The sequence below is a fragment of the Meleagris gallopavo genome, chromosome 7, assembly GCF_000146605.3.
Source record: "Meleagris gallopavo isolate NT-WF06-2002-E0010 breed Aviagen turkey brand Nicholas breeding stock chromosome 7, Turkey_5.1, whole genome shotgun sequence".
Taxonomy (NCBI): domain Eukaryota; kingdom Metazoa; phylum Chordata; class Aves; order Galliformes; family Phasianidae; genus Meleagris; species Meleagris gallopavo.
In genome coordinates this window covers 4,257,286-4,283,049 of record NC_015017.2, presented here as the reverse complement: position 1 = coordinate 4,283,049, position 25,764 = coordinate 4,257,286, and the positions used below count along the sequence as shown (strand labels likewise).

Genomic DNA, 25,764 nt, shown 5'->3' with positions numbered 1-25,764 from the left:
GCTGTGTAGGCATGTGGCCTGCCCAGAAACGTAGAGTCTGAGTCAGAAAGCTATCAGCACGCTCCTCATCCCTTGGAGCTCAGAGGGGCTCTTGAGGATGGAACTAAGCAGTGGAGGAAGCTCACAGTTTGTCCTGAAATGCACTTTCACCCCACTTCACACCAGGAGCTCTGCCTCCTTTCACACTGTGCTGCAAAACTGATGTCAGAATGAACCCTACTGAGTATATAGCTTACATAGTAGAAGGAATGCTGAATCCATCTGCAGTCTTTACTGCTACAAAATTCTCTTCATCTGTTGTTTTTTTTTTTCTATCTGGGAATTTGTAAGAACTGTTTCAAAAAACATATCAGCAAGGCAAATAAATCTGCCTGTGGTTTAGTGCAGCCTATGTGGTTGGTTTCCTACAGAGGCTTCCAGTTGGAGGTTATTTTGGGTGATATTGATTGGTGTTATTTTGCTTTGGAGTCTGGTCAGTTTTTTAAAATCACAATTGTGTGCAATGAAGTCCCTCCTTTAAGGCTGGGGAGGGCTGGAACAATAATGGGAGAAAAGGCCTTTGCACTGTCATTGTCTCTGCTGATCTGGAGGTACCCTGGGCTTTTCTGAAAGAAAAGCTCTTCCCAGAGGAGGCACTGGGGGCAGTGACCCAGCAGCCCTACTTGGTTGGTAATTCTGGAGGCAATTCTGAGGGCAGGTGAGCTCCGAGAGCAGCTTTCCTGGAGCAAAGCTATTCACCTCCCACTGTAGGGCACTTCACCTTGCCCTCCTTCTCACAGTGCATCTTCTCAATCTTTCTGTACCATGCCTTCTTTGTGGCACACACAGTTGTGGCTCTGTTTTGTTAGCAGTGCTACGTCCCGCTCTAGCTCGTACCATCTGAGTTTGTCATTGTGGAGGGGTAAATGTATTTTTTCTTCTGGATGGAAAACTCTTCTAGATGTTTTTTGAATTACTGGAAGGCAGTACTTATATGTAGCAAAATGTATTAGTTGTATGTACAGCCAGTTCTGTTTCAGAGATTTCTCATTTGCCTGTGATCATCACCCACTATTTTCCCCACAAATTTGTTGGAATCTTTTCTTTTTTCTCTTGTTGAGAGAAATACGAATTCATTCAGTGAAAGCCAGCTAATGTATGGGGAAAATATATATCACCGCCAAGGGAAGGATAGAGAGCAGGAATATTTGGGCAATGCATATGTGATATAAATCATTCTTTGCGTAGTTGATTACACTGAGGTTAAAGGGATTAGAGTTACTCGCTGCTCCAGGGCAAGAGATGAGCTGTTCTGTTCAGTGCAGCACCCAAGTCCTTGTGTGGCCCTGCATCTTGTGGATTGAGGCAGCTGGTCTGAGGTTACTATTCTTTGGGGTTTTGTGCCTTCTAGTGGTTTGGGGTGGAAATGATGCAGGCAGGGAGATGCTGGGCATGGGAGTTAGCTGCATCCTGTCTGCTGCACACTTCAGAGTGAATGGGAATTGCTGCTGAGCTGGAACGCTTTGGAGTCACCTTCTCAGGGTGGAAATGATTGTAGCACTTAGAATTTGGTATATACTTTTTCTGTGTGCTCTTCTTGGCCTCACAGATCTGGTTTTTTTTCCTTGTGAGCAGTTGTTTCTCCCTTCTCTGCTGTGTTGATACAGTGAGTCATGAGGCTGTGCTGTGAACCAGACCACTGAGCTTCTTTGGTGAAAAAGCAGCCTCCTTCCGTCTACCTCCTTCCCTCCACCTCCTTTTGGGGTTCAGATGGTTCCTGTGATGCTGTGGCCCTGGAGGTAAAAGGGCTGAAAGCTTGTTCTCACCAGTGTGAGATGGACTGAATCATGGAATGGCTTAGGTTGGAAGGGACCTTAAAGATCATCTAGTTCTAACCTCCCTGCTGTTGTCAGGGCTCCCACTCATCAGATCAGGCTGCGCAGGGCCCCATACAACCTTGCCTTGAACTCCAGAAATGGCACATCCACAACTTCTTCGGGCAACTTATTCCAGTGCCTCACCGCCCTCTGAATAAGAGTTTCTTCCTAATATCTAACCTAAATATCCCCTCTTTGAAGTTAAAGCCATTCCTCCTTGTTCTATTACTATTAGATGGTATAAAAAATCAGTCCCCTTATTGCTTATAAGCTACTCTCAAATACCAATGGGATGCGGTGGGGTCTCCTTGAAGCCTTCTCTTCTCCAGACTGAACAAGACCAACTCCCTCAATCTTTCTTAGTAAGACAGGTGCTTCTAGCCTCTGATTGCCTTCATCTTCATATTAGTATATGTATTCTAATATGCATGTATAGTTCATATGTTTATTCTTAAGTCATTATCCAACCAGGGACTCACACAGTAGCCAAAAAGGAAGAAGATGGAACCCACCACTTGAACTGTAGAGACTTGTAAACGTGCAACACCTACAAAGTTCATTTCTGCCTGGTTAAATGAATCTTTTTTTGCATGCAGTAAATGCAGTTCTAGTATAACTTCAGCACAATTCCTCTTTGTTTCATCAGTCTAACTGGGACTGGCACTTAAGTCAATATTACCTGCCTGCTTTGAAGATGTGCATAGCTTGCACTGGAAGAGTCTGGGTGAAGGAAATGAAAAAGGGTGGTGCAGGTCATGAGAAAGAGGTCATGATGCCACGAAAAATCCTCTTCCTTTGGACAACTGGATGTCAGATCCCGAGGTTCACTCAGATCAAAGGCAATAACCAGGTGTTGGAGTACACCAGCACAATGCTGTGCCTGCCTGCTGCTGGCAGCCCATGGAGAGAGATGGATCCTCCTTACAAAGAGCCGAGTGTGGGAGGAGAGTCTGATGTTCCATCAGATAAACCCCCTGACTGCTGATGGAACAAGCCACCTTGTTTTACCAAACCCTGCACCCAAGCTACACAGGTGCCTTTGCTATCACAGAAAGGCTGGAAAAGTGTATTTGTCTTAAATTGCGTGCCATTTTTTCTTTTTCTTTTTTTCTTTTTAGTATTAGTGTTTGTTTTGTTTGTCCTTTTTGAGGGGGGGAATTCTGTCTTGTGGAGAGATGAAACTTGACATGCTGTAATAAACAGCCAGTGGGCTAGCTATATATTTAGACAATTTTGAGAAGTTGTCATGCTGCTTGTATTCTGGAGTTGTGCTATCTATCACGTTGGGTTAACTGAGAGCTGAAATGAGGGCTGACCATGCACCAGGTGATCACGTTAAAATGCTACAGTGGCCATGGATACCAAAACATTTTCAAATGCGGTGTTCTGTGTATTATTTTAAGGTGACCTCAAAACCAAGCCTGTCTGAAGGGGCACGCAGGTTTCGTGTAAAGTAGGGCTGAATTCAGTGGATGTTGAAGTAGCTCTTAGCTGTGCCAGGAGGCCCCTTAGCGACCAGCGCTTATACAGGCAACCTCATCTCCTGCATCTCAGTCAGCATCCTTGGATGCATTCAGTTTTGGTCCACAATGAGACAGTAGCCTTAGGGAACCATCTCTGGAGTATATTTCATTTTATTCTCTGAATACAGGTAAGCTTTTTTTGTTCAGTGTGACCCCTAGAGCATAGTACAAAGATCAAGATAAATTTTCTCTTCTCTAAGACCAATGTAAGGTCTTCATTTATGGCCAGTTCTTCCTACACCTACCTTCTTCATTGTCTGCTGGAAACTACCCTGTGCTGAAGCATTGTTAGGTCTAACTCTTTGTCAATATGTGCTAATGGAAATGAAGCTAATTAACACCTGAGCCCCTGAGATTCTTCAGATGGTCTCCTGGTAGGGTAAGTAACCTGGCTGGTGAAGAAGTGCATTTAATTCCTGGTGAACTTCTGTCTTGGATGATCTGAAAAAGGCCAATCTGGTTCTATTTTTAATTCCGTCTGTTTTTATCATTTATTTGTTTTGGAATAGATACAGTAGCATTTTGGAAAAGATAAGGAGGGATTCTGCAGGCCACTATGGTTTTGTTCCTCTGGTTTTCTTGCAGGTCTGCTCATTTTGAGAGGAAAAGTCAGGAAACAAATATTTCCTGTGAGACATGAGACTGTTTATAGAGTGGCGTGGGTGTAGGTGTGTTTGGGTTTTCTGTAAGGGTTTGACAAAAGGAGAGTGTATTATTTTAGGTCTAAAGACACGAGAATGTGTGTGTGACAGCTGGTCCCACAGCTCACGAGCAGCGATGCTTAGGTTAAGGAACTAATGTAGAGCTTCTTGCAGAACTGTATCTGGAGTATTTTTTACTACAAGATGTGGTACTGAAAGGTATGGGATTACTAAGGCTGTATGAATCTTTTTTGTGCCTTATGTCAGATACAGCTAATAAAACCCATTTCAATCACACTATGTTCTTGCTGTCACAAGACTGTGTAAACACTGTTGCAGCTAAATTGAGTATGCAACTTCTTGGTGGTGTGCAGAGGGCTGTTCTACCTTCATATTCCTGACCCTAAAACAGTGACGTGAGAGCCATACGTTCCTCTGACAAAGTATAAGTTAGAAGTCCTCTTCATTCCTTTCCTGAGATTCTTTTCAAGTGCCTTTTTCCAAGTGGCTCACAACAGCTTTCCCCTCCAAACAATTAAAATAAAAAGAGAACCAGCAAGTCTTGAAACACAAAGGCTAAGCAAAATGAAACAAAACCCATCTGCCTATTCAAAATACCCTTGACTAAAGCACATCCTTTCTTATGAAGCCTAATTTACCAAATACTTTAGATAAACAGCAATAGTTTGTCTATTTTTGCAACATCAAAGGATTTCCTGTGTTTCTTGATCTTACTTCAGCTAGTATCATCTCCGCTCATTAGTTTAAACCTGAAGGAAGTACTTCTCTATGCTATCAAGGAATAGCTTGAATGTTTTGAAATAAATGCAGATCACTCTTCTTTTTCTATATAAGAGACATCCAGTAGTATATTCCCTTCTCCAGATGCGACCAGCACCTGAAGGATCCCTGCAGTGGGTTGAACAGAACGGCCAAAGGATGGACGAGGTGCAGCTAACTGGACGTGTTAGGACAGATAGTTGCTTATGGGGGAAGCTGGCAACCAAACCCTATGGTTACCATGCCTTCAGTGACGTGTATAGTGGAAAAGGAAAGCCAAGTCTGGGATTTTTTTCTCCTTGGTGTGATAACAGCCTTGAACTTGGGTAGTGCCATTAGCCATGCTTTGGCATGGAGATCGCAGCACAAGCACGTGCATTGAGATTTCAGGTTTTACTAGGACATCAGACACAGACAATAACTGAAAGAATTTTCCAAATGTCTTTATGGCAGTATCAAAATGTATTACAAGTACAGTATTTCCCAAGAGGGGACTGGAAGTTCTTTCAAAGCTAGGGGCTCTGTACCTATTATGCTGTGAGCTTCCTTAGATGACAGTAAAAAAGGACAGACTCCTTTGTTCAGGAGCAACCTGTGAATGGAATGAATTCAGGAGAGACACTTTGCTAAGGCAGCAAAGTCCTCAAATGTTACAGGCAGCGCGCCAACTTCAGTACAGCAATTGCATTCATAAGGACTACTAGAAAACAAAGATAAATGATCACTTAGTGCACCAGAAGTGCTTATTTTCTTTCTCTCTCTTTCCTATGAAATGTGAAGAAATGAATTCATTTTTTAACTCTTTTACTAGTTGTGGTTTCTACATGGAAATCTACATTGAGGTAGAAGTGGGAGTGAATCCTTTCTCTGTAATTAAAAACTGGGCAGGCCATAGTAAGGCTGCAGCTCTGGAACATGCTCCATGTTGTGCTGCCATGCATTTACAAGAAGGTGCTGGTTGTTAACTGGAAAACATCGGAAAGCAGGAAGACCAGTGCTTGCTTCAGTTGTTTTTTTTAGGGTAAATACTATAAGTTCTAAGGATGCGTCACTTTTTTTGAGGTTAGAAATTGCTGTTTTAAACTCCAAATTATTGGAGTTATTCTGCCCTTTTCCATTAGTGGAGAGAGCCCTTTTGTGCCTCAGATTTCCTGCCTGGGAAGCGCTGTTTTGTGTCCTTAGAGCAGTTGGGAAGTCAAAGGGGAAGGTGTGTTTGCAAGGGATCCTACTCTCTGGTGCTGGGTGAAATGTAGCACTGGAGTCCCACTTGCCTGTGCTGTTTCTGTGAGATAAACACAGATTTGTGAGACGTGTCCAGGTGCGTAACTGAGGGATCAACTGGTGGATAGCCCTACGCCTCCTTTGTGATGAGAGGAATCATGTTTTCAGCAGAAGGGTTAACAAATCACTTCTTTGAACCTAATTCACTTTTGCTTAAGTCCCTTTCCAGCATAAGGAGAGATTTATTGTTTTCTATTACCGAGCCTATCCCAACCTACATATTCCCATGTGGGAGTGGCATAGTCTGTATTGATTTTGTAAGCAGTAGTTGTAGAAGGCAACACGAAGCTTTGGGACATGCTTCTCAAAGAGCATGGCCATGTCCTTCTGCAGTAGCTTGGGTACTGTCAAGCAGCAAACTCTCTGGGTTCAGCATAGGATTGATGCTAAAAAAAAAAAACAACAAAACTCTCAGAAACGTTTTGACTGTCGTCAATCTGAATGGAGCCCATAAATTCTGTGTCTTAAATCTTTAGCATGTAGAAAACTTCCTCTCCTAGGCAGGTGGAAAGATGAGCCACATTTCTTGATTGCAGAGATGGCAATTAATTAGGACTGGCAGAGAATTATTTGAATTTCTCACATTTTGTCGGGATGAGCTGGTGAGTTTTGGGTTTGATCACTGGCAATTAAGGACTGAAAGGTGTCGCTCCAACAGTGGTTTTAATGCTTTTCAGTCATCCTTTGGAAATAATATCAGGAATTGGTTCATGAGGTTTGGAGGACCATGCAGATGTTCCAGGAAGCAGGATGATTGTGGGGTGATCTTGTACAGTCTGGAAGAAAGAATGCTTGGGCATAGAGTCACCTATCCCCACTTCCTCTTCACTTCTGGAGGAGTAAACAAGGGAGGAAGTTGTCCTTCTTGTTGGTCCCAGTTTTCCTATCTGGGTGCAATTTCCATTGTGGCAGATTTTGAGAACTCTACTGGAAAAGGTGCTGGCATTCAGGGCCGGGTCTGAAGTTAGACTGAGACCTCCAGAGATCCTTTCCAATGTGAATTATTCTGGGACTAAAGGACTGTATACAGTGTGTGAGTTAAACATTACGTGCATAAAAATTAGACATGTTTTAGCCATTTCACTAAGGTTAGTAAAATCTTAAAGCAGTGTGATCACAGTTGCTAATGAATTCACGTTCTGTATAAATATTTATAAACATGCAGCTTCCACAATGTAGTGTTGCATTTTCCTAAAGATCTCTGGGCTAGAAACAAAAGCTTTAAGAGCTCCCTTGTCCCTACTTACTGAGGCACTCTTGGCTCAATAGCAAAACCTGCTGTTGAGTGCCCATCTGTATTCGTTCTGTCCTCCTGAAGTGCTAATCCTATTTATCCTCTTGCCATAGGCTCACTAAGTCTTTTTATTTGATGATTAGTGCTAGGCTTGATTATTCCCTTTAAGTACTGGCAAAACATGCTGAAAGAATGGCGTAGGCATGGCAAAATTTGGATAAACAGAATTATCAAGGAAGTGCCTGGGAAAGTCCAGAACACAGAAGATGCTGAGGCGGAGGTGTCTGTTCACAGCCATTAGTCTTGGATGAAAATCAAGGAGAGATTTAGGTGAATAATGTGGGAAAATGGATATGTATAGGGGCCCACAATATGGGGCTCTTGATGTTTCATCTCATGACAGCAGGTCAAATTCTGCTTACTTCAGTGGAACTGTTCTAGTTAAGGATTTGCTTTTGTGGCTCCTAAAATCAGCTGCAAATGTGTAACGGGGATGGCTTGGCTCTCTTCACAAAATCTGAGACATTTACAGTGAATATCCAACAGTTAATACATTGCTAGAGGAGGACCAGTTGTAGGAGAACCAAACGTTTTCATATAGTGCCATAAATTACAGCTGGTAGCAGTGGTGCCCTGTGGTCTTTGAGTGACCTGCTGAATACAACAGCCCATAGTATTGTGTCCCGTGCTCACTGGAGAACCTTTTTAGAATTAGCATGGAGTTATTAAAATGCAGATGACCTGCCTAGGTAACTGTATCAAGTCCCTAGTCCAATTGTTCCAAAGGTTAATTCCTCCTCACTATTAAAAGGAAATAATGCTTAACGTGGCCTGAATTTATGTAGCATCGTCCCTTGGCCATTGGGCTTCTTTATGTCTTTGCACGCCTGGAATTGATGGTGTCTGAAATGTTTCCCCAGCTGTTTGGTTACAGACCAGCAAGATTTGGTTAAGCCGTTAGGTTTCACTTGTGGCTTTCTTACCAAAGTTTACGTCTCCCAAGACAAGATGCTGAGCAGCTTTCAAGTAGTCGATGCAGCCACGTTTACCTGGCTAGCTCCCACCTGAACCACTGTTCTGTTGGCTTCAGACACCTCTGGTCCTGCAGAAGTGTCAAATTAATGACAGCTGCAGAGAGGGCTGGAGGTGGAATTTAGACTCACCACACCCCAAAATATCCATAAACAAGGATGTCAGGGTCTTCTCCAGACAGTTATCATAACAAGTTCTAGGATTTCGTTTGCCTGTAATCTCTAATTTGATTACAAATAACAGTGCATAAAATCACTTCACAGTAATGTACCCAGCCGCTGTGCAGTAGTAATGAATTCATGTCGTTAGTGCGATGAAAATAGCAGTTGTGTTGATGAATATGGAAAGAAGCATGCTTATTTTATGCAGACTTGTGGTGTCAGATTTCTACGCTTATTGGAAGTAAATAACGGATGTGATATCTGCCCAACATACTCTCTGTTCTGCTTTCTTACACGTGTGGTTCCTTTGGTAAATGTATGGCATTAAATGATAGACACACATTCAGCCTCATCCTCGGCAAACCTGAGTCTTTCAGCTGTTCTGCTCCCCACAGACACATCCAAGGGTTTTGGTGCCCATCTCCTATTGCATTCCTGTTGTGTTGTCTGCTGTAACTGACAAACTTCAAAGGATGGTCCCTGCGTACAGTACTGCTTTTGGAGTTAGTGCTCAGGCCTGCTGCTATCCTGATACTCCTGCTTGTAGAGTTTTAACTCGGACTCCACTGAGAGGAGGCTCAATCTCATATTTAGAGATCGCTTGCCTTTCACATGACATCAAAAATACCATTTTAAAAGTGCTTTTTCTCCACTTCTGTGGTTCAGGAATGGTAGAGACAGATAAAAATTTGGGCACAAGTTGTACAGTTCTGTACAACTTCTACAAGTTGCAGATCATCTGCAAAATGCATTTCTTAGGAAATACAGCTTAGCAGCAGACACTGAGGGATCAGGCAAACTTTAGATCGTATCCAAATCAGAGCCAAGAATCCAGAAACACAGCAAAACTGCAGTGAGTAAGTGCTTCATCTTTACCTCGTTTGGGGTCAGCAGGGATCTGTGGATGCTGAGGAAGTGATAAGCAGGAGTGTGAGTGGATTTTGTACCCCAGCCCCAGTCAGGCAGCACCTTCCTCTAACTCTTAAATAATGCAGCACTGCTATCACTGTGATGCTAATTGCTGGCACAGCCTGAATTATGGAGTCATAAACAGAGAGTGTTCAGTATTGCATGGGGGATTATTTACAGTAGAGAAGTGAGTACAGAATTCTCAGAGTGATTTCGGGGTGGATTTCACATTTAACTTAGGATAACTACCTTGATAAAAGCCCCGAGAGAATAATTCCATCTTGTAGGTTTTTCATGATTGCTATTGTACGGGTTACAGATCTTACACTTTTCATTTAGATATGCTAAGTAGGTTTTTTCTTCCGTTAATAATGAGAGAATTTTCCCTTTTTTGTATGCTTTTCGGAATTAAAATTAGTATTAACGTTATTTGGCTATCTGGTTGTGAAGGGAGTTTCAATATGTGAGCAAGAAAGTTAATTTCATTTTTAGAAGGATACTGCTGGGTGGAAAAGAGCCACGCAAAGGAGAATTTGTGTGGTTGGACTTCTCTGCGGTGGATTCATGAGTGATCTGCAGTGATAAAACTCTTCTCTTTTGGCAGAGGAAAGCTTTGGGACACCCCTGATAGGGCTGGCATCCTCATTCTGTTTAACTCTTCCAGATGTCAACCAGTTTTCTAGAAATGCAGATCCCAAATCTGGTGCTTCAGCCGAGGCCTTTCCCCCACTGAAGAAAGCAGGAGGGTTTTTTCGTGATGACCCTTTGGGTCCCTTCCAATCCAAGCCGTTCTATAATTCTATGATTCCATGTACCTCACAGGCAAAATGAGCCCCATTCCTGTTCAGGAGCGTTCTGGTGTTTGGGACTAAAGCTCCCATTTGTTAAATCATTGCCCATTCTTCTAAGACTGTGTCTTTCTTCCTCAGGTTATAAAATCTACAGACTTAATAAGCATGTTCTCTGTTTCATCATCCGGATCATTAATTAAGTGTTCAGTAGTGCTGGACCAGGGTAGCTTTCTGTTAAATGCGAGTCTGTCCCACTATTTCAGCAGTGAAACACTAACTCCTTTCCATGTGCTGCTTCCTAACTTTTGTGTTCTTCCTGCCATGTGAAACTCCCTTCCTTCCTTAATTCAGCTATGAGAATGCAGTAAAAAAACAATGTCTAAAGTACGGATATATTACGTTTGCTTCTGTTCTTCTACCTACGAAACCTATCGCCCTCTCACAGCAAGAAATTATATTGGTTTGACACAATTTGTTCTTGAGAAATCCATAGTGACTGCTATTGAAGCCCCACTTTCTCCTACATATACAGTACATTGTGTTCAACTGCTTATTTCATTTTTTTTCTTCTTTTCCCAAAATTTCATGTTGATTCTTTGTCATTTTTCCTTTCAGAGATGGAGCCCAAACCAAGACCTGGGGATTTGAAGAAATGGACTCTGAAAGCGCCCATCCCACGCCTCTGTGCTGTTTAAGGTAGGGAAGAGAATGGTTTTGTGCAAGGGCCTGAGGCAGAAGCTCTCTGCTTGAGTCTGCCACATTGCCTGGGTGACAGATTTCAGCGACCCAGGGCTCTTTGCAGAAGGTTTGCAGATAGGCCTTGCCTGCTCACACAATTCTCACCAGTGTTCTCCTTTTTATTTTTTTTCTGCACTTGCTGTGAGTCAAGGACTGCCAGCTCAAGAGCTCCGAACTGACCCTGATTCTGAAATGTGATTTAGTTTCAAGTATAAACTTTACAGGCAGTTACAAAATGAAAGCTATCTGTTACAGAAAATTGTGCTGTTTTCTCTCTTTTCCTCAATTCCCTCTGCTGTAAAACGAGGTCAGGAATGTGATGAAGCTAACATCATTAATGGTTGCAAAGTGTTTTGAGATCCCTGAATGGAAGGGCTTATATAAGCAGGAAGGTCTTATTAGGATAATTATAATTGCCAGCTATAGTGGCACCATATAGATCACTTAATGAATTATTTGGCTTTTCCTTTCTTTCCCACTCTCCTCAGCTCCCCAAAGCAACATAAACAGACCGATTTTAATTGGCAACTTTCATTTCTAGCAAATGGATTTTTCACTGAAGTTCAAACACAGCAGCAACATTTAGAAAATGCAAGTTGGTTTCAGATCAATTGGAGTTTGCAGAGCCATGATAAAGAGGAAAGTCTTTACACTCTTTGAACTATAGAGGAGCATGCTCTGAACCTGCCTTTTGAATTATGAGCACTTCCCTCTCCATTACCTTGCAGTGTGTTCACTGCAAGAGCTGTCTGTGCTCAGCTGTTGACAGATGCTTTTTGCTAATGCAATGAAGGTGAATTGATGAATTATGTTGGCGACTAACATCATATAGCCAATGGTCTCTGTGGAGCAAAAGAAATCCCCTTTACAGCTTGATCTCCCACTGCCATGATCTGGTCCCTCAGTGTTGCCAGTGCTTTGCTTGCATTGATTTGGATGTTTGTTGTCTTCTAGAATTGACCTAGGGGTGGGCTTAGGAAACCAGCCCTCGCTGTTTTATTAGAACTTAAAGGACTATTGGTAAATAGCCATTCTTTCCTGTAAGACAAAAGTCAGCTGCATTAACCACTCATGCTCATCCCCATGAGTGAGAAGTGCCAACTTCATAAAAATGGCTTAAGAAAGCCACTAAGATTTAGGAAAATACGATCCCCTTGTTAGGTGTAACTATCTTGCAGGCAGTGATATTGATGCTTCAATCAATAGGGCCTGTTGCTGAGCCCTGAAAATTCTTTCTGATGCGCAGGATGGACTCATCTGGAAATGACAAAGGTGGTGGAGTCTGCCATAGAGGTGGTAGTGTTGTCTTTTCTTCCTTACTTCTCATGTGAGGTCACAGAGGTTGTTGATCCTTGCATTAAAACACTATACTTTTAATTGGTACAGCTGTCCTAGAAAGTAAGGAACCACAACTTCTAGCAGCTTTTGAGAGCAGCTGAAGTTTTCCATGCACTGTTCTGTTTGTCTCTGGGTAGATCACAACTGGCTGGGTTATGATTTTAGAACATAGCAGATGCCAGATGGGTAAATTCTGAATTATGTCTCAGTGTCTTCCCAAAGCAGAAAAATGGACTGGTTTTCGCCTGTTCCCCTTTGCACCCCAAGCACACACTTGGTGGAGAGAGCAATGTGGATGTAGTGCTGCTGCCAGGCATTTAGGACAAGTTCAAAATGTAAATCACACTGTTATCCTTCTTAAAGATAATACTGATGTTTACAGCCTCTGGAAGCCCTTAGATAAACGTGCTCTGTGTTGCCTGCCTCAAATCCAAAATGCTACAGCAGGAACCACATCCCATCAAAGACTATTAGCTATAGTCTCGCCACAGCAAGATGAGTGTCTAGTTAGCTTTGTGTCTCATTGGTATACGTATGTGTGTCAAAATGCAGGGAACAGAACATCACTGGGTCTGTGGGTGATCTCTGCTCTGCTGAGCCTCAGGGCAGTGAAAATAAGGAATTTGAGTTAAGTGGTGGCTGGACCAAGAAACAGCAGAATCAGTTTTCTGATGTATTTGGAATAACCACTGCAGCGGGCTTGGAGGAGGTCAGTTCTCTTAGTACAACCACAAGCGTGTGTCTTGGTAAGCTGAGCTCTCCACGTGCTATTCCTAAGAGCCTGGCAGTAGGTTTGGGGGACTCTCGCTTGTATTAGTCACCCTGCTTCCATATAGATTGTGAATGTCAAGGTGGGATGCAGAGCCATATAAGCATCTATAGCAGCACTGAGTTTGGCATGGGGAGCACTTGTTTGGGAGAGAGTTTGCTAGCTGTGGTGACAGCTTCCATTTTTTTCCAGTGAAAGGTTATTTTTAAATGCCTTTCCCTCCAGTCAAACCAGAAGTTTTTAATATTGAAGGTACAATGACCAACCAAGGTTTGGAGAAACTTCTCAATAATTTGAAATGGATGACAGATTTTGCGTTGGACTGAATGGGACGTTTTACTCAAAATGACGTTTTGTTGTTGACTGGAAGATTGCTTTTATGTGGGCTGGAATTAATCGTTTTGTTTCAGCATTACAGACCATCGCATAATTCCAGAGAGACATTGGCAAGGGAGACTCTGATAATTGTTTCTAAGCTCTGGATGGGGAAGCCGAGGGGATTATAATTCTCAGACTGGAATTCTTTCTGCAACTTTCCCATGCTTTGTGCATTTCGTCTGATCTTTTCCTCTTGCTCCCTTGCATTAACCTTCCTTCTTTAAATACCTGCTGTAGCACTGCCTCTAATTAGTGCATCGTGCAGCAGCGTTTTTCTTTCTTCCACATGTTTATTTTTATTACTCCGTGTACAAACTGGTGAGACTCAGGTATTGCCAAGGAGAGGGAAACATGGGTCAAGTGTGCTGTTGGGAGGGACAAGGTGCTGGGAAGGAGCTGTGGGAGCTCCCCACCATCCTCATTCATTGCAAGCAGCAAGAACAGGAGGCAGCGTGCCATTCCGTACAGTCAGCCTGCTGTTATCCTGATCTAGCATGACAAATTGGTGTTCCCAGAGTGGCAGCAGAGTAATCAGACTGTGACAAATGGTTTACTTAGAGCAATTTGTTTTCATTTTACTGAAAATTTCCGCAGTCTTAACAAAAGATTCTCCCTGCCTTCCCTGCTCCCACCACCTCCTTTATGGCATTACCATGATGCTGGGAGAGGGGCTTGGACCTGTGGAGAGGGGAGCATGGAGCATAGCAGGTTTTGGGCACCCCAAGGCATCTAGGGCTGAAAGTGGTGCAGGGACACAGCTCCCCAGCAGGGTGCTGCAGGGCTGTGCCTGGGCTTTTGTCTGCCTGTCTTGCAGCAGCTGATCTACCTCTCACCTTCAGCAGGTTTGTGCCTGGTAGATATAATGTGTGTGTGAGCACGTCTTGCTGAGGGTCCAAAGGGGCACTGGTACCTCCAGGTAGCCTCAATCCTCAACTTCCCTGCCTTCCCTCTCCAGCTCTCAGCCTGCTCTTGCATGGGGCTTTTCACTGGCATTACACGGTTACAGCTGGGTGTCTTTCCTGACAAAAATAGAAACGGGTGAAGCCTGCCCTGCACAGGGAGGTGATTGCCTCCAGCAGAGAAAGGAGATGGACTGGAGCCAGGGGCTCTGTATGGTGGGGAGGAAGGGCAGGAAAGGGGTAGACATGTGACAGGGGACCCCATAGCAGTGCTGGATGTTGAAACGTGGTTATTAGGATGGCTGTCGAGGCTGCCTACTCAGTGCTCTTTGGGATCATGCACCAGGATGGCTTTGGTACCAAACCTGGCCGGCAGACCAGTGCCATCCAGCTCTGTTTAGGTTCTGGCTTCTTTCCTGCCTGGTCTTCTCCAGAAATGCATTGCTGCCCAGGGCAGAGTACCTGTGGCTCAGCAGATGGGATGTGTATTGCTGCATACCTTTGAAGCGACACCAGAACCCCTCAAAATAATGATCTGGGGCATGCTGAAGTGCATGCCTTTCTTCAAGACAAGCAGTGGGCCTGGCATACTGTGGGTTACAATGTGGAGCCAGGGATTTTCTTCATTGTGCTGCCCGTGGCTGCTGAAATTTTGGTCACACTGACCAGTATGATGCAGTAACTGCTGAGTCCCCTGTCCAGTCACCAGCAACACCCCCAAGAGCTGGCTGCAGCCAGCCCAGCCCCATGCCTGTGCTTTGTTACAGCTGCAGTCATGCCTGGCAGGAGTGCAGTGCAGGACCCTTGGGGTCCTGGCAGCGTAAGGGCTTCCCTTGAATGAAATTTCTGTTGTGCTGGCAGTTTAGCTCTTTGCAGAAACCCTTGGAAACGGCATAGCAATGTGTAACTAACTGTTGCCCACGGGAACGTGTCCCTGGCCTTGGAGGGAACGAGCTTTCTGGTATTTGCTTATAGAGCAAAATGACTTAAGTAAGGCCGTTATCACAACGTGGTTTTCATAATGTGTTAGCAAACATAATAAAGCGATGGGAAATCACTAGCACAAATCAGACATCCGTAAACAGGCTCAAATAGTATGTTTTACTCTCAATTGGAGTGAATAATTTATCAGCTGATTAAATCTGGTCGTTTTGCACAACCTGCCAGTAGTTTTCCAGTGCATGTTTTTACTGTCCATATATCTCCATTAGATTGACACATCTGGGTGGTTCAGAATGGTAATAATCAGGGAAGTGCCACACATTAGTAAATAAAGCCAACTTACAGCACTGGGGCACTGCTCTCAGGTAACTGGAGTCCAAATGTGAGCTCCTGTGCTCTGGTGCACTCTGCACTGCCACCTCATCCAGCACCAGCAGGCCTGGAGCTGCGTGTCCCAGCACCTTGGAGGCTGGTGCAGGATCCTGGGGCACTGGTTCTGCTCCGGTGTCCTGTGGCACAATGAGAGCTGGCATTGTGCCCTGCTGGAGGGCTGCAGCTGGGAGCTGTGTCACACAGGGCCGGCGAGCCACTCCTCAGGTTATGTGCTGTTCTGTTTCATCTGTGCAGTCAGTGTGGTCAGTGGCAAAGGCATGGTGCTTAATTGCTTCGCTCTGCAAACAGAAGTGTACAGAAACGCAAACATAAATGCTCTCTGGGTCTGTTTGGCTTCTTCTGCACTAAGGGAACATGCCAAAGAGCTGTCATGAACAGAAGAACATACCAGTTTCGGTGCTTAGCAAGGTAGTTCCCAATTCTGACAGATTTGCAATACTGGGTCAATACCTGTAGGAACTTTGATGTGGGCAGATAGAAGTGCAAGTATAGACTAAGTATGAAAATCACTGCGTATCAGTGTCTAAAAGCAAGTATACAACATGCACAGCTTTGACAAATCAATAAGTTAGCTTTAACGTTGTTATTGTGTACTGGAAATATTTCCCATACCTGTCTCATAGTGTTGGCAGGCTAGGACACATAATGAGCAACACTGTGTAGGAAGAAAATGCATTTATTTTATTTTTTTTCTGTATTATATTGCTGCTAAATTAGATCTCAGCCTACACTTCCAGAGGAGAGGGAAATCCCAGGTAGCTCCTAAGGAGAGGCAGTGCTTTTTGAAAGGAGGAAGGGTTTGGATACACCAGGGTCAAAATGACTTCTTTCACTCAGTGGCATTGTTGCTTATTTAGAAAATCAGAGTGGTTTCTCTAGCATTTCCTTCTGCTCTAGAGAACTGTAGGCACTTTTCAGCCCAGTCTCTGGACTAAGCACAGTGCAGCTCTGGACTGGCAGGACATGACACGTGTGGATTGTTACTCTGAGGCTGCGGCTGGGTCCTGCTTTCTGAATTAGTTTAAAACTCAGATTCAGTGGGTCAGGTCTTCCAGGAAAGCATCAAAATGCTGATCCAGAACAGTTCTGTTCTGCCTTTTTGGGTTTGTTTTCCTTGCTCAGGCTTCTGATGACGTTAGCACTAGTGCACGTGTCTGTGTTCTTGTTCTGACCGTGTGATGCAAGGACTGGTTCTTCCCAGATGACTTTCTTGGCTTCAGCTGAGCGGTGTGATCATCTCTTCCCCTCCCATGGGGATAAAAAAGAAATTAACAACTAATGGGATGAAATAGTGCTGAGGAGTACGTGCCGAGTTTGTCTTGAAATAAGGTCTCAGAGTTCGGGGCCAGGGTTCACAAACAGCACCGTTTTCTGTGCATCATTAAGTATCAGTCTCGAGGCTGTGCCTGGGTATTGTTGCTTATGCATTGCTAGGATGACATTTGGCACCTCGAGTAGGAAAGACAAATTGCAGTCAGTGGCAAAGCTGCTGCTCGTTCATCAGTTAGTGATGAACTAGTTAATAATAAGAGATGGGTGTTCAGCCCTTTGGGTGGTATCCCAAGGAAACAGGTAGGGTCATATCCCTTACCCATCTGCATCAGTCCACGTGTTGACTTAAGTGGGGATTAAGGCAATTTACCAGCTTTGTGCCTCAGAAGGATGTGTGTTTCCTGGTCTGTTAGCAGCAAGATCAGAGCCTGGAAGAGTTATTCAGCTGTGAATATGTAGTATGTTCAGTGCTGATTCCCTGCAGGCTCCCATGTGCTTGCAAGCAGAGCTCACCGCTTACTTATGGTCAGCCCAAAGATCCCAGTGTGCATTTCTGCATTTGTTTGCTGTGTGCTTTTCACTTCCAAGCCTAACGTGGCTGCTGGTGGGTTTACATGGCCTCTCTCTGCTTACCCCAGAGAAGACCACGAGCTTCTCAATCACTGGTGTTTTATAGAGCCGTACTGGGAACCATGTTCTCATTGAGTCTGAGAGTCTGCTGTGTGAGCCTTCACCCACTGAGGTGTCTGGGTGCAGGGGGGAGGCAGTGGCTGCGTGTGCAAGCTGAGCTTTGTGTCTCCTAAAGAAGTGAACGTGCCAACAAGCACATCCAGAGGGCTGTAAGTAATGCTGGGAAATGCAGATGGATACCCATCTTCATTTCCTCTGAGGCCGGGAGGACTGACTGTCTGAAATTTGGTCTGAAAAAAGAAAAATCTTCATTTTTACCCTGTATTATAAGAGAGCTAAAAGCAGCCCACATTGTCTCCAAAATGGGAAGCATGGCACTGTCAGTATTTCATTTCTTTTCTGGATGCTAGAAAATGACCTTCATAGCTCACTTGAGGCTTTGTCTCTTTAGAGTTATGGGCCATTCTCTTGTTAGTGGTAATAAACTGCATTACATTCCACTTCACACTGATGGGGTCTTTCTACATAAAGCCAGGGAATGTCGGAAAGAGAAAAGAAAAAGGGAAAAAGGTCAGTGAATTTCAGAATGTGCTTATTAAAAAGGATATAGAAAGGAAAAAGCTCGTATCGCTTCTCAAACGATACGTGTTGTATTAATAAGCCATTATGTTTTAAGCACTATTTGTGATGCACACACATCGTTTGGTGTGTTACTACATCATACATGTGGGGCTTCCCTGTGCTCATGGGAGGCAGAGGCACTGCCCCATATTGCAGCCACCATCAAATTTAGGACTCTGTTTTTAAATGACCCTGCTTGGATAGCAGAGAGCAGGACAGTGTGTGAAGTGCAAGCCCAAAACCTTGCTGGTGTTGGTGCTGTGCCTTTAAATAATGCCCAGAAGCCCCCTTTTCTCCCCTCTGCACTTTTGGCCTCCTGACAGGCCTGTAATTAGTGCAGATTTTTTACATTCGTGGACAGATTGGAAATTTGGAGAGCACTTAATGAAAGAGGTCAGTTACCTTGACCAGGCTGAAATTGCAGTTAGAGGACATTGCTTGCTCCCAAGCCTGGCAGCAGGCAAATACATGAATATTAACGTACTGCAGGCAGAAATGCAAACCCTGTTGCTAACACGTGCAAGGCAAGGTCTTTGCATTCAGATGACACCATCCCCATAGGTGAAAATCATCTTCTGGGGACATCTTCTCCTAGAGTTGCTAAGGCAGCCCCTTGTATAGAAATACCTGTTGTAAGGAGCTGGGTCAGGACGTGACCACAGGTCTGAATGAACTAGCACCCTAGGTCAAGCATCCTTCCATACGCTTTGAGTCCAGAGGCCAGGGGCAAGCTATGTGTATCTTTTATGATTGGGCCAGCATGTTGTACAGTTGTAAAGCTGTTGCATTGATCCCAAAAGGTGGTGGTGCTAAATCCAGTTATTTCAATAGGTTTCTGCCTTGGGGAGCTAGTTTGGATGGGGAACTAGGTGATGGCTTGGTTTGCAATCAGGACCAACCCGGGCCTCCAAAGTCAACACTCATTTTGGTTGAGCAGTAGGTGCATAATGACGTTTTATTTATCTGTTTCAATTTCTCAGATGATGCTAAGATGTGACGGAAGAAAAATAAGAAACCAGCACTACAAATCCTGCAAACAACTGTTAGGCTGGGAAAGTTCCTTTTGTTCCTGGGTCTTTTCACTTAATGTATAATGGGAGAAGAAGAATTATTACCTTGGTAATAATTACACAGTTAAAATTGAATCTTATGATCCTAGCTGCAAGGGTTCTTATACTGATGTGCAAAATAGCACGTCCTGTGCTCATAAAAAGAAAAAAAGCAAAGGATGGCTTTTAAACATTTATTTTTACAGTGTGTATTTAATACTAAAAGTGATTATAGCGCGTTGCTCTTCACCTTAATTGTTTGGCAAATGTCATGGTGTAAAAGCAAATCCCTTTCTTGCACTTCCAGAATGCCGTGACATTCTCGTGCTGCCAGAGAGCCCCACAAGGTGCTCAGGAGGGCCCCTTCTCTGTGAGCATTTCATGAGGCTTTCCACACCTGAGCATTTTGGGTGGATAGTGATTGGACAAGAGGGACAGTTTTAAACTGAGACAGGGAGGTTTAGGTTGGATATTAGGAGGGAGTTTTTCACGCAGAGGGTGGTGAGGCACTGGAACAGGTTGCCCAAGGAGGCTGTGGATGCCCCATCCCTGGAGGCATTCAAAGCCAGGCTGGATGTGGCTCTGGGCAGCCTGGTCTGCTGGTTGGTGGCCCTGCACATAGCAGGGGGTTGGAACTGGATGAGCATTGCGGTCCTTTTCAACCCAGGCCATTCTATTATTCTAAGTTATTTAATTCCTGCTTCTACTGCTGGAGACTGAAGTAAAGACAAATCCTTTAGACGTGCGAGTCCCTGCATGACACAGACCTGGGTTCAGCCTGTTTGGCTGCCAACAGCAGAGCTCCTTTCTGCTGCAGTGACTGCCGTGGTGTACACTCAGAAGAGATGAGTGTCTCTTCAGCTCCAGACAGTGGATGTATGTCTGTGTGTGTGCACTGCTACCATATGTTTTAAGCTGGCATAAGGCCAGGACCATATGTCTCTGTAAAGTCTGTATCCCTGTGTGTGTATGTAAAAAGCTGGCTGTGTTCACGTTGCAGAAGTCAGCTCTGCTTTTGAGCTGTCACAGAAACCTTTGATTTATACGACCTTCTCTCTTGGTGGCTCTTTTTATAGGATTTCTGTGTGAGGCAAAGCCTGAAACTGGTGATGAATGGCTATGGAGGGCTACAAGGACAGAGCTGTGCCTGTGACCCCCATCTGGTACAGGTTCCTGTGCAGCGTTACAGGTGAGCAGCCATCCCAGGGGAGGCTCTAATTTGAGAGAGCTTGTACTTAGCAGCAGTGGTCCAGAGTCCTGCCACGTTCTCTCCATCGACCCCTTTTGTCCTCTTCAAATAAAAATGACTGGGAATCCCTTTGTAGTGCAGGGAGAAGCCAAGGGAAGTAACTGGGGGTACTGGCTCCTTCCTGACTGCAGCCTTGTCCCTGTGAGAGAAGGGCAGAGAAACAGTGACCTCAGGGAGGCTGAGAGAAGGGATTATGTGTGGACCTTGGAGTTTGGAGATCAACTCAACCTCAGAGTGGGGTGGACAGCATGTGTTGGCCATGCATTGCTGCATGCTCACACCCAAAAATGTCAGCACCATTCTCACCTGGCGTGCATCTTCCCCTTTCCATCCTCCTTTTTGCCTTTTTCTGTCTCCAAATAAATCACTAGGGGAGAAAAACGTTACTTTCCAACATCACGCTGACCCCTTTTCTCCTCCCCACAAGCCTTGAAATTAATTAAATGATGTCACGCTTGATTTTATCTGATTTGGAAGCAATTCATCACCCTTTTGCTGGTTCTATTAGTCCAAGCGATCAGCACATTAATTCATTTGTGAGACTAAGCTCAAGGGTAATTACAGTGAGGAAGCTTAATGCTTAAACGTGTTAATGTCTGTAATCAGAACTATTTTCTCAGTGCAGAACAATTGTTAGACAATTACACTTGGATATGATTGCCCTGGTAGGCAACAGACGTGGTGTCAAGAGGGGAACAGCAGAAGCTTGTTTTCTAAGGGCTGTGTTATCAGCAAATCCGTCTCTTTGCAGTCTCCCTTATGTTGGATTCTGCACAACTCGCCCCTTCCTCAGGTTTTGCATTATTAATTAAGTTGAAAAGTCATCCCTGTCTCTTTTTCAGATTGGGCAGTATGGGGCACAGAGGAAAATAGATGCCTTTGCTTTTTTTTCCCCTATCTGAAATGTCACAGGCTTTTGCTACTGATGTCCTTGTTTATGTGTGTGGAGAGTTTAATAGGCTTTCCTTTGCCTCCCACCAGACCAGTTCTTTTCTGTTCCCTCACTCAGTGCTTTCCAGCCAAGAGAAGTTTCAGACCAGATGAACTTTGGGATTGTTCCTCCTCCATTCTTATGATGGACTCTTTATTGACCTCCCTGTGGGGAAGCATCCTATCAGGAGGATCTTCAACCCACCCTACAAGAAAAGCAGGTGATGGATGAGTGATCCACACAGTGGGCACAGTGGGACGCACAAGCATAGCAAGGAGGCACTGGGCTGGTTGGTTTCCTCTTGCTCTGACCAAGCTGTCAGTGCGTGGTGTGAACAGAAAGCTCCTGATTTTCTATCGGGTGTCCTAGGTGTGTAGCAGTGAGCATGAGGACCTCAGGAAGATTGGGGAACCCAACACGTGCAACACAGTGCTGCTGGTTCAGGGAAATTCAGCTCCATGGGACTGCTGCTCCCCCCCTCTTCATCAATACCTCAAGCTGGTATGTGCCATTCACATACCTCAAGTTGGTATGTGCCTTTTGCAGGCAGGTTTACTTTGGCCTCTGTCCTCCTGCTATTTTTCCCTCTCAACGTGAGTATGAATGTGCTGCAGTCTCATGGAGCTGGAAGGTGTGTCTGGGCAGAGGGTGGCTGGGGACCCCACAGAGGCCATTCTTCTTCTTGGGCAACCACAGTAACCTCTGCTGTCACCGAGCAAGTCTGAGCACTTGTGCTCTGCTGCTGGGGAGAGGTTTTACTCCAGTTCACCCTGGAGCTCCTCTGTAATGTATTGGGCCCTGTACCTTACAGAAATTCTCATTTGTGGTCATGTCCCACATGCTGCTGGTCTTGAAAAATGCAGCTCCTGGTATTTGGAGAAAAGCCTCTAGCTGTGCTGGAATTTGGCAGTGTACTCAGAGGCCCCTCTGTTAGCCCTTAGCAGCAGCCCCAGCCTCCTGCCACAAATGAGGCAGGGGAGGAAATGAGTTTACAATGATGTGTTTTGCAGACATGGTGAAGCCTGTGCTGGTGGCAGCCACAAAAAGAGCTGTCTGGTGGTTTCCAGGGCTGTCTGCACTCAGAGAAAGGTAAGAAATCTGAAGTTTCTGTTGTTAGTAGTGGTATAGAAGGGCAATGTCCCGGACAAGCAACAAGCACAACCCCAGGGCTTCAGGGGCATCTTGTGCTGCAGTGCAACGTGTCACTTGTTTGGCAAGGACCCTGGCCTGGAAATCAGGAGATTGTGATGTATTTGGCAGGTCTGGCATCAGCTTGCTGAGAAGCTCAGACACCTTTTACCTGCCCCCTATTTTCAATCCAAAGCCCCTTTGGTTCTAACCCTCGCCCTAACACTTATTCCTCAAAATTAGCCCCAAGATACCATTTGAAACTACAATATTCAAATAATTGCTTCTAAAATATCTCCTCCTCCTCCTCTTTCTTCTTTATTAACAGCTATAGAATATTTCTAATGTGACAGGAAACATCCTCCATTGTTTCTCCCCTATATTTGACTGAAATGAAGCTGCCCGCCTGCACAGTGGTACCCACCTCTGAATAGTTTGCTATTCTGGGCCCTGTGCAATTTGGAGAGTGACAACTTAGCTTAACTACTGGAGCATCAACCTCTTCACCAAGTTCTCTCAAGCACTGCAGTCCCTGCTTCCTGCCACAACTCCTGATTCCCGCATGGAAAGCATCACCGATACCAAGCAGGTGTAGAGGGCGGCCTTTCATAGAATCATAGTCTTCAGGTAAGGCTGATTTGTCTCTATTTAGTGTTAAGCCATATTAAGCAGATATTCATTAACTATAGTTCATTTTTCTTGGCTTGACAGGACTCTGGGGTGCCACAACTCTTGTTTGAAACAAATCACCACTGTGACATTCAGTGCAGCTAACGATAGGGAAGCTCAAACTGCTACCTTAAAAAGTAATAGAAAAAGAAAACAAAACCCCTGGGAAAGCTGTGTATACATAGCAAAGGAGGAGCAATGGGTGTGCAAATAACATGGTAAACTGCTTCCTAGGGCACCCAATTAAGTGATATAAAGAAAGCATCCAGCCTGTGTGTTTCCCAGCTCCTGCAGTGCTAGCATGGACCATGAGTGTGCACAGGAAGGTGTCTGAACTCCTTCCATGTGCCAACGAGGCATAGCACGTGATGCCTCTAGCTGTGGTTCAGGTGCCAAGGAAGGAGGGGGGGGTGCTGTGCTCCCCTGCTCCATGTGAACCAGAAGGAGAGAGGCAGGGAAACAGAGGAGGCAGGTGTTATACTGCAGGTGGTGATAGAGATCAGCTGGCTTGTCATGCAGCACAGCCCTCCTGCCCTCCCCAGTCCTGCTCCCTGTCTTGCCAGGAGTGCACTTGGGTAGAAAGGTCTGAAAAATCAGGACAGTTTCTATTCTATGGGAACAAAAGGTTTCCTTTGTTGTAATTCCTCTGTTCGGCTCTGCACAAGGCCCTCGCATGGGGCCCTGCAACACGTGTCCTGCATAATGGGGACAAAAGCAGATTACTGTGGGGACGCCTGAAAGGGAGCCATGACTTGTTCCCTCGTTGCTACAATCTTGTTTACAGGCTGAGCTTTGCAGGGAGCAATTCATACAGGTTTCTTTTGCATTATAATAGCAAAGATTTTTCTTGGTGGGAAAAAAAAAAAAAACACAAAATAGGGGAGAGGGTGAGGTGAGGATTTATCACAGAGATGAACATAGTCTTGCCTGAAACAATTTATGCTGTTTAAGCCATTTATGCTAAATGAAACAATCAGTTTCTGCTTCCCAAATGTCTCTTCCCAGTGCTATGGGCCTGATTCAGCACGACAGCTCGATGTGAAGGGTTGAGGGCTCAGAGGCAGTGTTAGACTCATTTTGCTGCTGGCCCATGACAGGAGGGAGCGGGGTGCAGGGACGGCAGCTGGGCTCTGCTAAGACTGGGCTCCTGCACATCTCCACTTGGTGTTGGGAGTGTTTTTTTGGCAAATATTTGGGAAAAATTATCATGTTTAACACACGCTTAATACCTCTTTTGCTTCTGCAGTCCTCTTGCTACCTGCCTGTGATCTTGGCACCTCTGCTGCCACTCTGGTGGCCTCCAGCATCTGCCTCTGTGTTGTGCACAACAGAAACATAGGGGTGAGTGTGCACAACAATTTGGCACCATGGAGTGCTGGCTGTCCCCTGAAGTGAGGGGCCATTCTGGTTAATCTCTCACACCCCCATCGTGTTGTAATGCCCATCTCCTGTGTTGTTTCTTCATCTGCTGTGTTTGTGTGGTTGATGAGCACAGGAAGTCAGTAAGGAACCAAGGTGTGAGCTTTTGGTTGGCTTGGCCCCCTTTCTGGGAAGCCTTCCAACACAGTTTTGCTGAAGGAAGGAGCAGACTGAGAGAACCATCGATCCCTCTTTGGGGCAGGAGGGAAGGAGCAGGGACACGGTCACAGTGACTCTGCTGTCCCCAGGAACCTGCCTAGGATGTCTGTGCAGGAGCTAAAACAACTCTATACCCCACTCCAGTCACGACTCTGAATGTTCAAAGGGCTCAATAAAATATTTTGGTTGACTTAATCCAAAATGCTCCTGGCATTTTAGCTGGCCAACCTCTAGTTACTCTGTCACAAAGGTGACTGGGGAAGATGAGTTTCCAGCTCAGCTTTCTTGTATCACGTTGCCAGCATGGAGGGCTTGGGCCACAGATCCACCTTTCAGGTAAGGCCTCACCCACAGCCACTCACAGCACCATTCCCAGCCAGCACCTGCACTGGTACCTCTTTTCCCACCCCTCTCCCCGCAGAATCTGCTCCTGGGACTCTTGTTCTACCCACGCTGCTTATTTTACATGCTTTCCCCAGACAGCTTTGCCTTCTGCACTGCTCAGAAAGGCTCACTGCACTTTTAACTGTAGAACAAACTAAAAACATGTTACGGCATTGCATCCTCAGTGTTAAACCTATACATATATACACACCAGAGTCTCATGCCTTGCCTATCCTGGAGCCCAGCACTGCACTAGGCCTCCTTGTTTTAAATGAGGTGTTCAGTTGCTTTTTGTAGCTTTCAGTTGTATGATTGCAAACTGAGTGCAGCCTTTAGAAGAGACCTGTGTGACTTCAGGGCTGATCCACTGTTACTGAAACAGTAGAACTGAATTCCTCTGCCTGCTGGATGCTGGGCCTTAAAGCAGGGATGCAGGGAAGTGCAGAAATCAACAGCACTGCCTGCTGAGCTCCGGGCATGGGGCTGCAGCTCATGGCTGGTGAGACAAAGCTGCTGTGCAGGCTGTTAAAACATACGTGTTACAGGGGGTCTGCAGGAGTGGGCCCTTTGCAGTAAGGTAGGATTTAG

The 25,764-nt window shown here is 45.0% G+C and overlaps 1 protein-coding gene across 2 annotated transcripts in view; it reads left to right on the top strand.

Moving 5' to 3' along the window:
* CPS1 (carbamoyl-phosphate synthase 1) overlaps positions 1–25,751 on the top strand; it is a 243,899-nt gene extending 218,148 nt beyond the window's left edge. Inside the window, exons 49-54 of one of the 2 annotated variants that reach the window (XR_004160253.1) lie at positions 10,824–10,904; positions 20,314–20,426; positions 21,787–21,918; positions 22,428–22,506; positions 22,874–23,172; positions 24,461–25,751. The gene's annotated coding sequence lies outside the window, so the exon portion shown is untranslated. Of the gene's footprint in view, positions 1–10,823; positions 10,905–20,313; positions 20,427–21,495; positions 21,919–22,427; positions 22,507–22,873; positions 23,173–24,460 lie in introns of both variants that reach the window. The other variant, XR_004160254.1, reaches the window with a different exon arrangement.
* The last annotated feature ends 13 nt before the right edge of the window (positions 25,752–25,764 follow it).